The sequence below is a fragment of the Oncorhynchus tshawytscha genome, linkage group LG31 (genome assembly GCF_018296145.1).
Source record: "Oncorhynchus tshawytscha isolate Ot180627B linkage group LG31, Otsh_v2.0, whole genome shotgun sequence".
In the NCBI taxonomy this organism is placed as follows: domain Eukaryota; kingdom Metazoa; phylum Chordata; class Actinopteri; order Salmoniformes; family Salmonidae; genus Oncorhynchus; species Oncorhynchus tshawytscha.
The window spans coordinates 16,709,831-16,724,104 of NC_056459.1; the positions used below are offsets into that span (position 1 = coordinate 16,709,831).

General features: G+C 41.4%; 1 protein-coding gene across 9 annotated transcripts in view; it reads right to left on the bottom strand.

Moving 5' to 3' along the window:
* Positions 1-9,733, bottom strand: part of LOC112229625 (thyroid hormone receptor beta) — a 116,356-nt gene extending 106,623 nt beyond the window's left edge. For 2 of the 9 annotated variants that reach the window (XM_042309917.1, XM_042309923.1), the window contains exon 1: positions 9,469-9,733. The gene's annotated coding sequence lies outside the window, so the exon portion shown is untranslated. Of the gene's footprint in view, positions 1-7,795; positions 7,922-9,468 lie in introns of those variants that run through there. The other 7 variants (XM_042309925.1, XM_042309919.1, XM_042309916.1 and 4 more) reach the window with 4 other exon arrangements.
* Between the last annotated feature and the right edge of the window lie 4,541 nt (positions 9,734-14,274).

Below are 14,274 nucleotides of genomic sequence, written 5' to 3' on the forward strand. Positions count from 1 at the left end.
TCATGCCCTATCCAGCCTTTAGACATTTGGTCTATTCCCTAAAAGGTTTGACCAACACACAGCAAGTATTTTTTGTCATAATGCAAGGTTTGAGCAAGTTTCTTTTTATTCAAAGCTTCTTCGCAAATGGCTTACGGTTACTTTGTTCACTGGAAGAAAACGAAAGACGGCAACCACTGAAAACAAACCTGGGTCTAACTGACAAGCCTCACTTACAATATAGCCTAGGCTTATCTAGTAAAACTATTTCTTTACTTTGAGACTCAAAACTATTTATACATTTTAAAACCACGCAATCCTTTTTTCATTCCTTACGTTGAATTTTTTTTGCTTTAAAAAAAGGTAGCCAGGCAGTCTGCCCCTTCATGGAGATAAAACACATGCAATTCATGGAAGAAGAAAAAGAAATCAACAAGGAAACAAAAGTACACCACTACGCCATGGGCTTTGTTCGGAAGAAGCCCTTGACCTCTGGAAGATATAAGAAAACTGGCATGTTGTTTGATAAACCTTCTCCCTTTTGGAGCACCACATGTGTGACTTAAGGTACCACAGTGTCCCATAGGACTGGTCAGAAGTAGTGCTCTATATAGGGAATAGGATCAACAGACAACTCTCCGTTACCCAGCACTGTATCTACAAGCTGACAGTGTCTACTCAACCCTTCAAATCAAACAATCACCACTACAAATACTCAATCAAACCAAACAATTTCTACAACATTGATGCATTTAAATCCAAGCAATAAATAATCACAATCATGATTCAATATTAATATTGTTCTTTAAAGCTCTTGTATTGAACAGTAAGAAATTCCCAGACTCATGAGGGCAAAAGCAGGAAATCCTGAGTCCTCCAACGAAGATTAAGAAAACCAGAGAATTTGGGAAAAGTTTCCAGAATTTTGCAGTCAAAGCTGGAATAACAACCAACCATGTAGCACCCAATTTGCTCCATCTCGGTTTTTCCCTCAATAAAACAGGATTAGGCTAAACGGTGTGCTACACTCAAATTGCCCCTGACACAAGACATGCAGGGTTTGAAAGGGCAGACATTTTAAAAGACACCTCTTGGTAACACAACATGCAAGTCTCTGTACAAATCCAATAACATTGACAAAGTTAGTTATCACATTAAAGTCAAAGAAGGAAGTTTGCATCCCAAATGGAGCCCTATTCCCTACATAGTACACTACTTTTGAACAGAGCATTGACGCACCCTATGGCAGTGGACAGCTAGTACAGAAATACCAAAATACCTTAGCCTATATTCATATTCTCTAATGAGAATATGAATATAGGCTAACTTCGACTACCGCCCCGTAGCACTCACTTCCGTCATCATGAAGTGCTTTGAGAGACTAGTCAAGGACCATATCACCTCCACCCTACCTGACACCCTAGACCCACTCCAATTTGCTTACCGCCCAAATAGGTCCACAGACGATGCAATCTCACCACACTGCCCTAACCCATCTGGATAAGAGGAATACCTATGTGAGAATGCTGTTCATCGACTACAGCTCAGCATTTAACACCATAGTACCCTCCAAACTCGTCATCAAGCGAGACCCTGGGTCTCGACCCCGCCCTGTGCAACTGGGTCCTGGACTTCCTGACGGGCCGCCCCCAGGTGGTGAGGGTAGGTAACAACATCTCCACCCTGCTGATCCTCAACACTGGGGCCCCACAAGGGTGCGTTCTGAGCACTCTCCTGTACTGCCTGTTCACCCACGACTGCGTGGCCATGCACGCCTCCAACTCAATCATCAAGTTTGCGGACGACACAACAGTGGTAGGCTTGATTACCAACAACGACGAGACGGCCTACAGGGAGGAGGTGAGGGTCCTCGGAGTGTGGTGTCAGGAAAATAACCTCACACTCAATGTCAACAAAACGAAGGAGATGATTGTGGACTTCAGGAAACACTGTAGATATGAAAATCATTTTGAAATGAAGAGTACTCCAAAATCCACAAACTGTGTTTCTAATCACGTTCAGTTTCAAGCTTTGGTCAAGGACAGTACAGTGCCCTTGGAAAGTATTCAGACCCCTTGACTTTTCCCACATTTTTGTTACGTTACACCCTTAAATAAATAAAAAAAATCCTCAGCAATCTACACACAATACCCATTAATGCAGGCTGACCTCGGTCGTCAGTTGAACAGTGTTTCCTCCAACACATTGGTGCAGCTGGCTTCCGGGTTAAGCGGGCGAGTGTTAAGAAGCGCGGTTTGGAGGGTCATGTTTCGGAGGACGGGTAACACCACCTTTGTCTCTCCCGATCCCATTGGGTAGTCGAAATGATGAGACAAGATCATAACTGGATCGCAATTGGATATCACGAAATTAGGGAGAAAAAAGGGGGCAAAATACACAAATAAATACACAAAATAATTAAGTTGGTACGTCAACCCTAAGGTAATAGAACAAAAACCTGTGCAGCTCACTTAGCAAAAAGCACTAAAACAGAGGACTTCATATTGCAGATAGATTGTGGCTTCAATTATTGTAATTTTCTGCATAATTTCCAATCCCCCACATATATTTTTTGGCAATATACAGTACCAGTCAGAGGTTTGGATACACCTACTCATTCAAGGGTTTTTCTTTATTTTTTATTATTTTCTACATTGTGGAATAATAGTGAAGACATCAAAACTATGAAATAACACAGAAGGAATCATGTAGTAACCAAAAGAAAGTGTTAAACAAATCAACATTTATTTTGTATTCTTCAAAGAAGCCACCCTTTGCCTTGACAGCTTTGCACCCTCTTGGCATTCTCTCAACCAGGTTCATGAGGAATTATTTTCCAACAGTCTTGAAGGAGTTCCCAGGGACTCAAATACTGCAGTGCCAGACGTGTCCCCCTGCTTAAGCCAGTACATGTCCAGGCCCGTCTGAAGTTTGCTAGAGAGCATTTGGATGATCCAGAAGAAGATTGGGAGAATGTCATATGGTCAGATGAAACCAAAATATAACTTTTTGGTAAAAACTCAACTCGTCGTGTTTGGAGGACAAAGAATGCTGAGTTGCATCCAAAGAACACCATACCTACTGTGAAGCATGGGGGTGGAAACATCATGCTTTGGGGTTGTTTTTCTGCAAAGGGACCAGGACGACTGATCCGTGTAAAGGAAAGAATGAATGGGGCCATGTATCGTGAGATTTTGAGTGAAAACCTCCTTCCATCAGCAAGGGCATTGAAGATGAAACGTGGCCTGGTCTTTCAGCATGACAATGATCCCAAACACACCACCCGGGCAACGAAGGAGTGGCTTCGTAAGAACCATTTCAAGGTCCTGGAGTGGCCTAGCCAGTCTCCAGATCTCAACCCCATAGAAAATCTTTGGAGGGAGTTGAAAGTCCGTGTTGCCCAGCAACAGCCCCAAAACATCACTGCTCTAGAAGAGATTTTCATGGAGGAATGGGCCAAAATACCAGCAACAGTGTGTGAAAACCTTGTGAAGACTTACAGAAAACGTTTGACCTCTGTCATTGCCAACAAAGGGTATATAACAAAGTACTGACATAAACTTTTGTTATTGACCAAATACTTATTTTCCACCATAATTTGCAAATAAATTCATTAAAAATCCTACAATGTGATTTTCTGGATTTTTTTTCCCTCATTTTGTCTGTCATAGTTGAAGTGTACCTATGATGAAAATTACAGGCCTCTCATCGTTTTAAGTGGGAGAACTTGCACAATTGGTGGCTGACAAAATACTTTTTTGCCCCACTGTAGGTGCCGTCCCTCTCCTCACCCCTATCTGGGCTCGAACCAGGAACACATCGACAACAGCCACCCTCGAAGCAGCGTTACCCATCGCACCACAAAAGCCGCGGCCCTTGCAGAGCAAGGCGAACAACCACTCCAATTCTCAGAGCGGGTGACGTTTGAAACGCTATTAGCATGCACCCCGCTAGCTAGCTAGCCATTTCACATCGGTTACACCAGCCTAATCTCGGGAGTCGATAGGCTTGAAGTCATAAACAGCTCAATGCTTGAAGCACAGCGGTGGGCTGCTGGCAAAACGCACAAAAGTGCTGTTTGAATGAATGCTTACGAGCCTGCTGGTGCCTACCATCGCTCAGTCAGACTGCTCTATCAAATCATAGACTTAATTATAACATAATAACACACAAATACGAGCCGTAGGTCATTAATATGGTAGAATCCGGAAACTATCATCTCGAAAACAAGACGTTTATTCTTTCAGTGAAATATGGAACCGTCCCGTATTTTATCTAACGGGTGGCATCCATAAGTCTAAATATTCCTGTTACATTGCACAACCATCAATGTTATGTCATAATTACGTAAAATTCTGGCAAATTAGGCGGCCCAAACTGTTGCATATACACCGACTCTGCGTGCAATGAATGCAAGAGAAGTGACACAATTTCACCTGGTTAATATTGCCTGCTAACCTAGATTTCTTTTAGCAAAATATGCAGGTTTAAAAATATATATACTTCTGTGTATTGATTTTAAGAAAGGCATTGATGTTTATGGTTAGGTACAGTCGTGCAACGATTGTGCTTTTTTGCAAATGCGCTTTTGTTAAATCATCCCCCGTTTGGCAAAGTTGGCTGACATTGTCTTCACAGAGTTCGCAACGAGCCAGGTTAGCAGGCAATATTAACTAAACATGCAGGTTTAAAAATAAATACCTGTGTATTGATTTTAAGAAAGGCATTGGTGTTTATGGTTAGGTACACATTGGAGCAAGACAGTCCTTTTTCGCGAATACGCACCACATCAATTATATGCAATGCAGGACACGCTAGATAAACTAGTAATATCATCAACCATGTGTAGTTAACTAGTGATTATGATGATGTTTTTTATAAGATAAGTTTAATGCTAGCTAGCAACTTACCTTGGCTTCTTACTGCATTCGCGTAACAGGCAGTCTCCTTGTGGAGTGCAATGTAATCAGGTGGATAGAGCGTTGTACTAGTTAACTGTAAGATTGCAAGATTGAATCCCCGAGCTGACAAGGTAAAAATCTGTCATTCTGCCCCTGAACATGGCAGTTAACCCACCGTTCCTAGGCCGTCATTGAAAGTAAGAAAGTGTTAACTGACTTGCCTAGTTAAATAAAGGATAAATAAAAGGTGTAAAAAATGTATATATATATTTTTTTTAATCGCCCAAATCGGTGTCAAAAAAATATATACTGATTTCCAATTGTTATGAAAACTTGAAATCGGCCCTAATCAACCGGCCATTCCGATTAATCGGTCGATCTCTAGTTGAGATGTGTCTGTTACATGAACTCTGTGAAGCATTTATATGGGCTCCAGTCTGAGGTGCAGTCAACTCTAATGAACTTATCCTCTGCAGCAAAGGTAACTCTGGGTCTTCCTTTCCTGTGGCGGTTCTTATGAGAGCCAGTCTCAGCATAGCGTTTTTGCGACTACACTTAAAGAAACTTTGAGTTCTTGAAATTTTATGGATTGACAAACATATATTAAAGTAATGATGGACTGTCGTTTCCCTTTGCTTTTTTGAGCTGTTCTTGCCATAATATGGACTTGGTCTTTTACCAAATAGGGCTATCTTCTGTATATCACCACTACCTTGTCACAACACAACTGATTGGCTCAAACGCATTAAGGAAAGAAATTCCACAAATTAACAAGGCACACCTTGTATTCCAGGTGACTACCTCATGAAGCTGGTTGAGAGAATGCCAAGAATGTGCAAAGGAGTCATCAAGGCAAACGGTGACTACATTGAAGAATCTCAAAGAATCTCAAATTAATTTTGATTTGTTTAAATCTTTTTTGTTTACTACATGATTCCATGTGTGTTATTTCATAGTTTTGACATTGGCACTATTATTCTACAATGTAGAAAATAAATAAAAACCCTGGAATGAGTAGGTGTGTCCAAACTTTTGACAGGTAATGTATATTATTTTGTAAAAATATATTTGTTTTAATATATTTTCCTTTATTATTTTCCCCTAAACCTACCACACCTCTCCTAACTGGAGTAAACTAATGAACAACAATACTTAGTCTTCTACATTTGGCTTATACATACATTTGACAGACAGTATATGGACAGTATATTTTACATGAGTTCTCTTTTGTTCGTTTTTAGTCCCAGCCTTCAGCTAACCTCAATTTAAGGATATCATTAAATTGAATATGCATTTATTGTTGTTGTTGAAAAAAAACGAACTAATTGGTTTTAATAAAATTCTGTGAAAAACTTGAATGATACACACTGTCCTGGTTTTATGGTGTGCAATGCAACTTCTGGAGACGTGTGAATGCGAAGATGGCCCCAATGTTTATATAAAACATTATATTTGGTTCAAGTTAACATATTTAAAGATGGGATGGGTCAATATTTAGTTATTTCATTTCTGTAAGCTGTTTAACAAACTATAAGTTGAAGTTGATTCCAAGGCAAAACATAAAATACCATAAATACACCACCTGAAGCAAAAATAAAATACCATAAATAAATATATGTATTTATGGTATTTTATGTTTATCCATCGGGCACATTTTTTTTTTTTAGCCCTTTTTCTCCCCAATTTTGTGGTATCCAATTGTTGTAGTAGCTAATATCTTGTCTCTTCGCTACAACTCCCGTACGGGCTCGGGAGAGACGAAGGTTGAAGGTCATGCGTCCTCTGATACACAACCCTACTTCTTAACACACTACTTCTTAACACACTACTTCTTAACACACTACTTCTTAACACACTACTTCTTAACACACTACTTCTTAACACACTACTTCTTAACACACTACTTCTTAACACACTACTTCTTAACACACTACTTCTTAACACAGCGCGCATCCAACCCGGAAGCCAGCCGCACCAATGTGTCGGAGGGTACACCGTGCACCTGGCAACCTTGGTTAGCGCGCACTGCACCCAGCCCACCAAAGGAGTCGCTGGTGCGTGATTGGACAAGGACATCCCTACCGACCAAGCCCTCCCTAACCCGGACGACGCTAGGCCAATTGTGCGTCGCCCCACGGACCTCCTGGTCGTGGCCGGTTACGACAGAGCCTGGGCGCGAACCCAGGGACTCTGATGGCACAGGTGGCGCTGCAGTACAGCGCCCTTAACCACTGCGCCACCCGGGAGGCTCCTCATCGAGCACGTTCTGATTGGCCAGTGAGGGGCCTAACCTCGATAAACCCACAACTGGTTTATTAATCAAAACCCAGCCATTTCATGCCACTGCCAGCACTGTGCTGATAATTTTTGGTGGTGAAAATAGCACAAATATTTTGGATACACCCCCATACCCATAGTGCTACCATCAGTGCTTAGATTTACGATTGTGTTAGGTTTGTTAATTAATCGATTACAAATGACATGATTCCCCTTGACTAAATAAAAAAATACTAACCCCTCCCCCCGATGACTGAAATTGAAAAAGCATGACCCTCCCCCATTTTCCTCCGGGTAACAATTGTGTACATTTCGACCACTCCCTTATCAGAAGTTATCCTGCAAGTCCACTGATAGTACAGGCCAACCGAGGACATTCAAAAGTCTGCTTTCAATGCCGTGTCAAACTAACAAACTCGAAGTTTCAATAGCCTGAATACAGAACCCTGACAGATCAGAAAGGATTGGACATTTACGTAATCCAGTGGCTATCAGACATCCCACTGCAGGCGTGCTTTGGTGCTTTCAATAGGGCTACATTAGGATATCGCCCGGTTAATTTACACTAGGGCTAACTCGTGTCACAAATTATCCTAATGTATATTTAATCGATGTAGGTGTTGTAAGTCTACTCGTACCGTCAGGTCAGCTTTTGATTTCTTCACCAGTTCGCAAATTGACTTCAATTTTCACACGGCATCGCTGTGAAGGCTGTCGTTTGACCTGAAATACCCCCAGCCAGAACAGCAGAATCCATGAGAGCGGAGAATTCTGATACATGTCCCGAAACTCTATCTACGGCAACACTGGAAGGACAATTTCATTCTGAGGCACGTTGATACGAACATGTTTATCATATCCACGTGACGTAATATTGTAACCATTCCAACAAAATATTGTTACATTGTAACTGCCCACAGTGGTAAGAGGTTTGAATCATAATTAACTTTCCACAACGGAAAAGAAAATCGTTTACAGCACTTAGTAGTCTAGGCTAAGAATGAGTGATGGTGCAACGTTATAGCCTAAAATAATGATTAAGTTACAGGGGCAATATATTGGCTACTTCCAAACATGACTGATATGCCTTCAATGGGCTATTAGACGACCTGCACAGTGCCCAATCAAAACCCCGCCTATCAGCCATGAGAAGCTACGTTATCTCAACGATGAGAGCAACCATCTATTTCCTCCTTACCTTGCATAACATTTCCTCACCCCTTCAACATCTCTAGACTTTCCGTGTTGTGCCATAGGCCTAGGCCTAAATTACGTATTTATTTTCCATATAAAAGGTCTGTGCCTTATATAGGTCAGTGTCTCCAATGACAAATAGCTTACTGTTAGGCTACTTCATGCATAACTTATTTTTATGATTCAAGAACGAATGACTCATACATATTGGATATTATTTTGAACATTTGAAATTCAGCATTGATTGTGATTGGCAACATATTTCTTATTTCTATTTCTTGTGTTTTTGTTACACCTTATATTATTTTTAGTACTACATTGATATTGATTACTGCGTTGTTGGGTTAGAGCTTGCAAGAAAGCCATTTCCCTTGTCCATGTAAACTTGAAACGCGTAATATTTTCTCTTACAAGACAGTTTTAATAGCCCAATAATAAGGCCTATTAACGTACACAAAGCCATTCTTAATTATTCATTATTCATTCTGCATCTATCAAGTTGTTAGGCGAGCATAGGCTATTTTATTTTGCCTACTTAGCCAATAACCTGCATGACAAAGTTTTGTTCATATTTGGGGCAGGCTAGCTATCCAGATGTTCTGAACAGCGCATTGGAATTATAAAGCGCCCCGGCCTGTGTGTGTCTAAAGACTGACCGGCAACAAATTATAATCCATATAACGTTATACATACTTGTTGACTGGCCAATGGCATGCAGCAGTTGTAATTCTGATGCAAACTGTAGCCAACACAAAAAAAATATTCGAAATGCACACCTAGATTAATCTGCCGATTCTGCCACAAAATTATTTCACATCCGCCCACATTATAAAACCTTGATTTCAGACCGCCATTAGCCTGAACAACAAACACCAACTCAAGAGATCGTATAAAAAACAATTCGACGAAAGTAGACAATAATCAGGCAAAGGGAGTGTTTCTTATCGACAAACGAATGAACAGTCTAGCGACTTCTGGAACGCTTTACAAACGGACGTAATTTTTTCAACAGCACCTTTTCCCTGCACCGGAATATTGATGTTTCAAAGAAGAACACAACAATTGGACAACATACTACATACGCAGCAAAGAATAACACAAAAATGGGGCAACATACCACATACGCAGGTCGGCACACAGAAATGCTATTTTCCGACACTCCGCCGGTGCATTCCTCTCTTACTGAGTTTGTGCGGATGTAGTCGGTGTTTGTTGTACCTGCGAGCGGGATGGAACAGATGCAACGCGTGCCCTGGAATGACCCGACGAAGCTGAGTATGCGAGAAAGTCTGGGCTGACCAACTTCAACATGGACCCAGGAAAACGAAGTGTAGCCTACTGACAACTGCAGCGCTCGGATTGATCGCTATGGGGAATCAGAGAGCTGTTGTTTGAATCCTTGTCAGCCAGGAAACAAACCAAGCATCACCCAGTGGCGGTTGGTGCCATTTAAGATGAGGGAGGATGATTATTTTTTTTATGAGCATGGCCTTATTTCTATTACAGCATAGCGGGTGACTGTTATTCATATTCCAATCACCCAGCTCAATGTAACATTGATAGATTATTATTATTATTATTATGATATTTTTATTTTACATTTTTTCACCCCAATTTCATGGTATCCAATTGGCAGTTAGACTTGTCTCATCGCTGCAACTCCTGTACGAATTCGGGAGAGGCGAAGGTCAAGAGCCATGTGTCCTCCGAAACACGACCCAACCAAGCCACACTGCTTCTTGACACAATTCCTGCTTAACCTAGAAGCCAGCCACACCAATATGTTGGAGGAAACACTGTACACCTGGCGACCGTATCAGCATGCATGCGCCCGACCCGCCACAGGAGTCGCTAGAGCACGATGGGGCAAGGACATCCCTGCCAGCCAAACCCTCACCTAACCTGGACAACGCTTGGCCAATTGTGCGCCGCCCCATGTGTCTCCCGGTCGCGGCCGGCTCTCGACAGAGCCTGGACTCTAACCAGGATCTCTAGGGACACAGCTAGCAACTGCGATGCAGTGCCTTAGACCACTGTGCAACCCTGGAGGCCAACATCGATAGATTCAAACTACTACTTTATACTCAAATTTGCACTATACCTTTCCTGAGGTTGCTACAACCTAGCCTATGAATGAAAGTTTACAACGTAGGTGTACACAGGTCGAAAGAAAAAATGGACACAGTGACACATTCAATACAGCCTTGCACACTCTTGCATGCTTCTAGCTGATCTAGGGTGTAATCATTAGTCCAACAGTTGCAAATGAGAGTTTCAGTTGGACAATTTATTGTATGTTTATCCCTGTTTTGTTCTGTTTTTATCTTCCGTTTAAGAAACGTTTTTCTACATAATCGGTGGAATGAATACACCCCTGATCAAACGTACACACAGTTCATTTTCATAGTAGCCACATTGTGTTCCTTCTCACGTCTACGCACTATACTAAAGTGGAATTATTATTTTTTTAATACTCCTCTCACCTTTTCCCTTTGCTTGTGGACTTCAATGCACAACACTTCATCTGTATGTGACCAGAGATCCAGTGTTGTGTTGGATAGTCATAGCCAGCTAGCTAACATAGCATCCCTCTGTGTGGGTGTCTCTCTCTTGCTTCTCCTTCACTTTTGAAGAAATGTATTTGTTCAAAGCTGTTCAACTATTGTCTTTCTCTCTCACTGCATTTTATGTGCTGCAGTGCTAGCTAGCTGTAGCTTATGCTTTCAGTACTAGATTCATACTCTGTTCCTTTTTTGGGGGTGGACAACATGTCAGTTCATGCTGCAAGTGCTCTGATAGGTTGGAAGATGTCCTCAGTGTAACGGCATTCTTCCTCTTCTTCTGAGGAGGAGTAGCGAGAAGGATCGGAGGACCAATGTGCAGCGTGGTAAGTGTCCATAACGTTTATTTAAAGACAAACTGAACACTACAAAACAATAAACGTGAACCGAACAAAACCGAAACAGTACCGTGTGGCAACAAACACTCACACGGAAACAAACACCCACAACTCAAAAGTGAAACCCAGGCTACCTAAGTATGATTCTCAATCAGAGACAACTAACGACACCTGCCTCTGATTGAGAACCATACTAGGCTGAACTCAAAACCCCAACATAGAAAAACACACATAGACTGCCCACCCCAACTCACGCCCTGACCATACTAAATAAAGACAAAACAAAGGAAATAAAGGTCAGAACGTGACACTCAGGAATTTGTCATAATTTCTGTGTAAGTGTATGGAAGGGGGTGAGAACCATGAGCCTCCTAGGTTTTGTATTGAAGTCAGTGTATCCAGAGGAGGACGGAAGCTAGCTGTCCTTCCGGCTACACCATCATGCTACCCTACAGAGTGCTGTTGAGGCTACTGTAAACATTTATTGCAAAACAGTGTGTTTTAATCAATTGTTTCGTCACATTAATATATTTAGTGTAGTTTTATCAAAAAAGGATCACTTTTTAAATGTTTCACTATTTGTATTTTTATGAAAATTTGCTGAGGATGGTCCTCCCCTTCGTCCTCTGAGGAACCTCCACTGGCATCACCCCTAGTTTACATGTGTCTTCTGACAGATGTAGTGTAACCTAAGTTGAAAACATGCATATTCATACAGTTATATTCAATGACTTCAATGATGTTGAATCCACTTACTCCCAAAATAATATTGTGTGTGTGTCTATCTGTGTCTGTGTCTGACTGTGTATTTGTTTTTGTGTATAGCGTCAATATGTTCATCAAACTGCACCTACATGGCTAGACCACTGAATATACAGTAGTATTGTTACTGTAATGACAATTGACCCCAATTGATCTATCTTGGACCTTAACCTGGTTGGAAGAATCAGTTCACCTTTGTGTGGACGTGTGTCTGTGTGCGTATGCATGTGTGTGTGTTTTAATCTCATAGCGTCAATATGCTCCTCTCTTCAAACTATAGGCTACCATGTACATGGCTAGACCACTGAATAAACAGCAGTAGGTTTACTTGTAATGACATTGACCACATTTCTCACTCTCTCTCTTGGACCTTGACCTGGTTGGAAGAATCAGTGAACCTTTACATTTAGTATGCCTCCTAACTGTGAGGGGAATTCAAGGCAGATTATGAACTGGGTGGTTTGAGCCCTGAATTCTGATTGGCTGAAGACCATGTGAAATCAGACCGTGTACCACGGGTGTGGCAAAACATTTCATTTTACTGCTCTAATTACATTGGTAACCAGTTTATAATAGCAGTACGGCTCCTCGGGGTTTGTGATATATGGCCAATATACCACGTTGCGTCATGCCAAAGAACAGCCCTTAGCCGTGGTATATTGGCCATCTACCACACCTTCTCTGGCCTTATTGCTTAAATATATCATGGCCAATGTCCCAAGTGGCACCCTATTCAATATATAGTGCACTACTAATGACCATAACCCTAGTCAAAAGTAGTGCACTACATAGGGAATAGGATGCCATTTGGGATGGACACTGGTGATATGACGCAGAAATTGCAGAAAATCATGACTACTATACCCAGTGGCAATTTTAGCATGTCAACCTTGGTGGGGCAAACCTATTTTTTGGGGGGGGGATGCATGCCAGCAAAGCCACTACACAGCACAGCACAACACAACACTAAACAATACATTAATTGCACTATAACGGTGACAAACGGTGCCAACAAACTGTTAGAGCCTACATAAAGCTGTCCCAACAGCAGAGTCCCAACATCTTACCACTGCTACACCTGTCTATCAGCGGAGCCTTGTCTGACAGCGAAACAGTTCAAGCAGCCTCATTCACTGCCTTTTAGAAAACATAGCAGATATGGCTGACTTGCTTAAACAAATGTGGTTTCTACTGACAATTGAGAAGTACAAACTATGGCATAAGTGGATGACAAGCGGATAAGAGGCAATCCGTAATTTCAATTAAGACATTAATGAGGGAGCTAGGAAGGACGTAGTGAATATAACTATTTGTTCAGCACTTTTGAAATGTACAGTGACAGAATTTAGAACATGGGCCGTTCTTACAGTGTACTCCCTGTACACCAGGTCAGCAACGTAGGATAAATAAAAGGAGCATATAAGCAGACAATGAAAGCTCTTACAATATTCAATGATTACATTTCTCTAAATCAGGTTATAGGCTACATGTGCATCACCAAGTCAGAACAGTAGGAGAAATTAAGAGGGGAAAATAGACCAAATTATTAGGGTGAGGCAAATGGGCTACTAACAGCTTACTACACAACATACTTAGTATTACTTTCTTAGCTACAGTATATATATCTCCCTGGCATATTTCATAATTTCTGCAGCAGCAAACAATACATTTTTGGACTCACCTTGTTGTGCTTTGCTCACTTGAACAGGAAGGTGGTGCAGTAGTCTTTCGTGGGCAAATTTTGTCATCAGACTTTGTCATCAAAGTCTTGGCATTCTCAGGATTTATGGTGCTTTCAAGACAACTGGGAAATGTAAAAAAAACAAGGCCAAATCATGAAGACATCAGTGATCTTCAGGTCGTAGCTCTATAAAGAGGCCCAAGTTCCCGATTTTCAACTCCGAGTTGGCTGACCGTTCAAAACCTATTTTCCCATTCGGAGCTAATTTTTTCCTGAGTTCCCAGTTGTCTTGAACTCACTGAAGTCAGATTTCCCAGTTCTGAGTTAACAGTTGTTTTGAGAAATCATGCTGGATTGACAGCATGGCCAATGTTGAATGTTTATCATTTTAAGCTTGGAAAATAGACCCTTAAACCTAGAATTGGGACCACACACCCACTCCACTGAATAGCAGGCTAGTGATTTCTTTGCAATGTTTACAGATAGCCACGGATTCCTTCCAAACCACTCATTGTTGTTGAATTTGCGATTTCCAATTTGTTGTTTAATGTTTATGGCCAATGAGCACCAATACATTACCT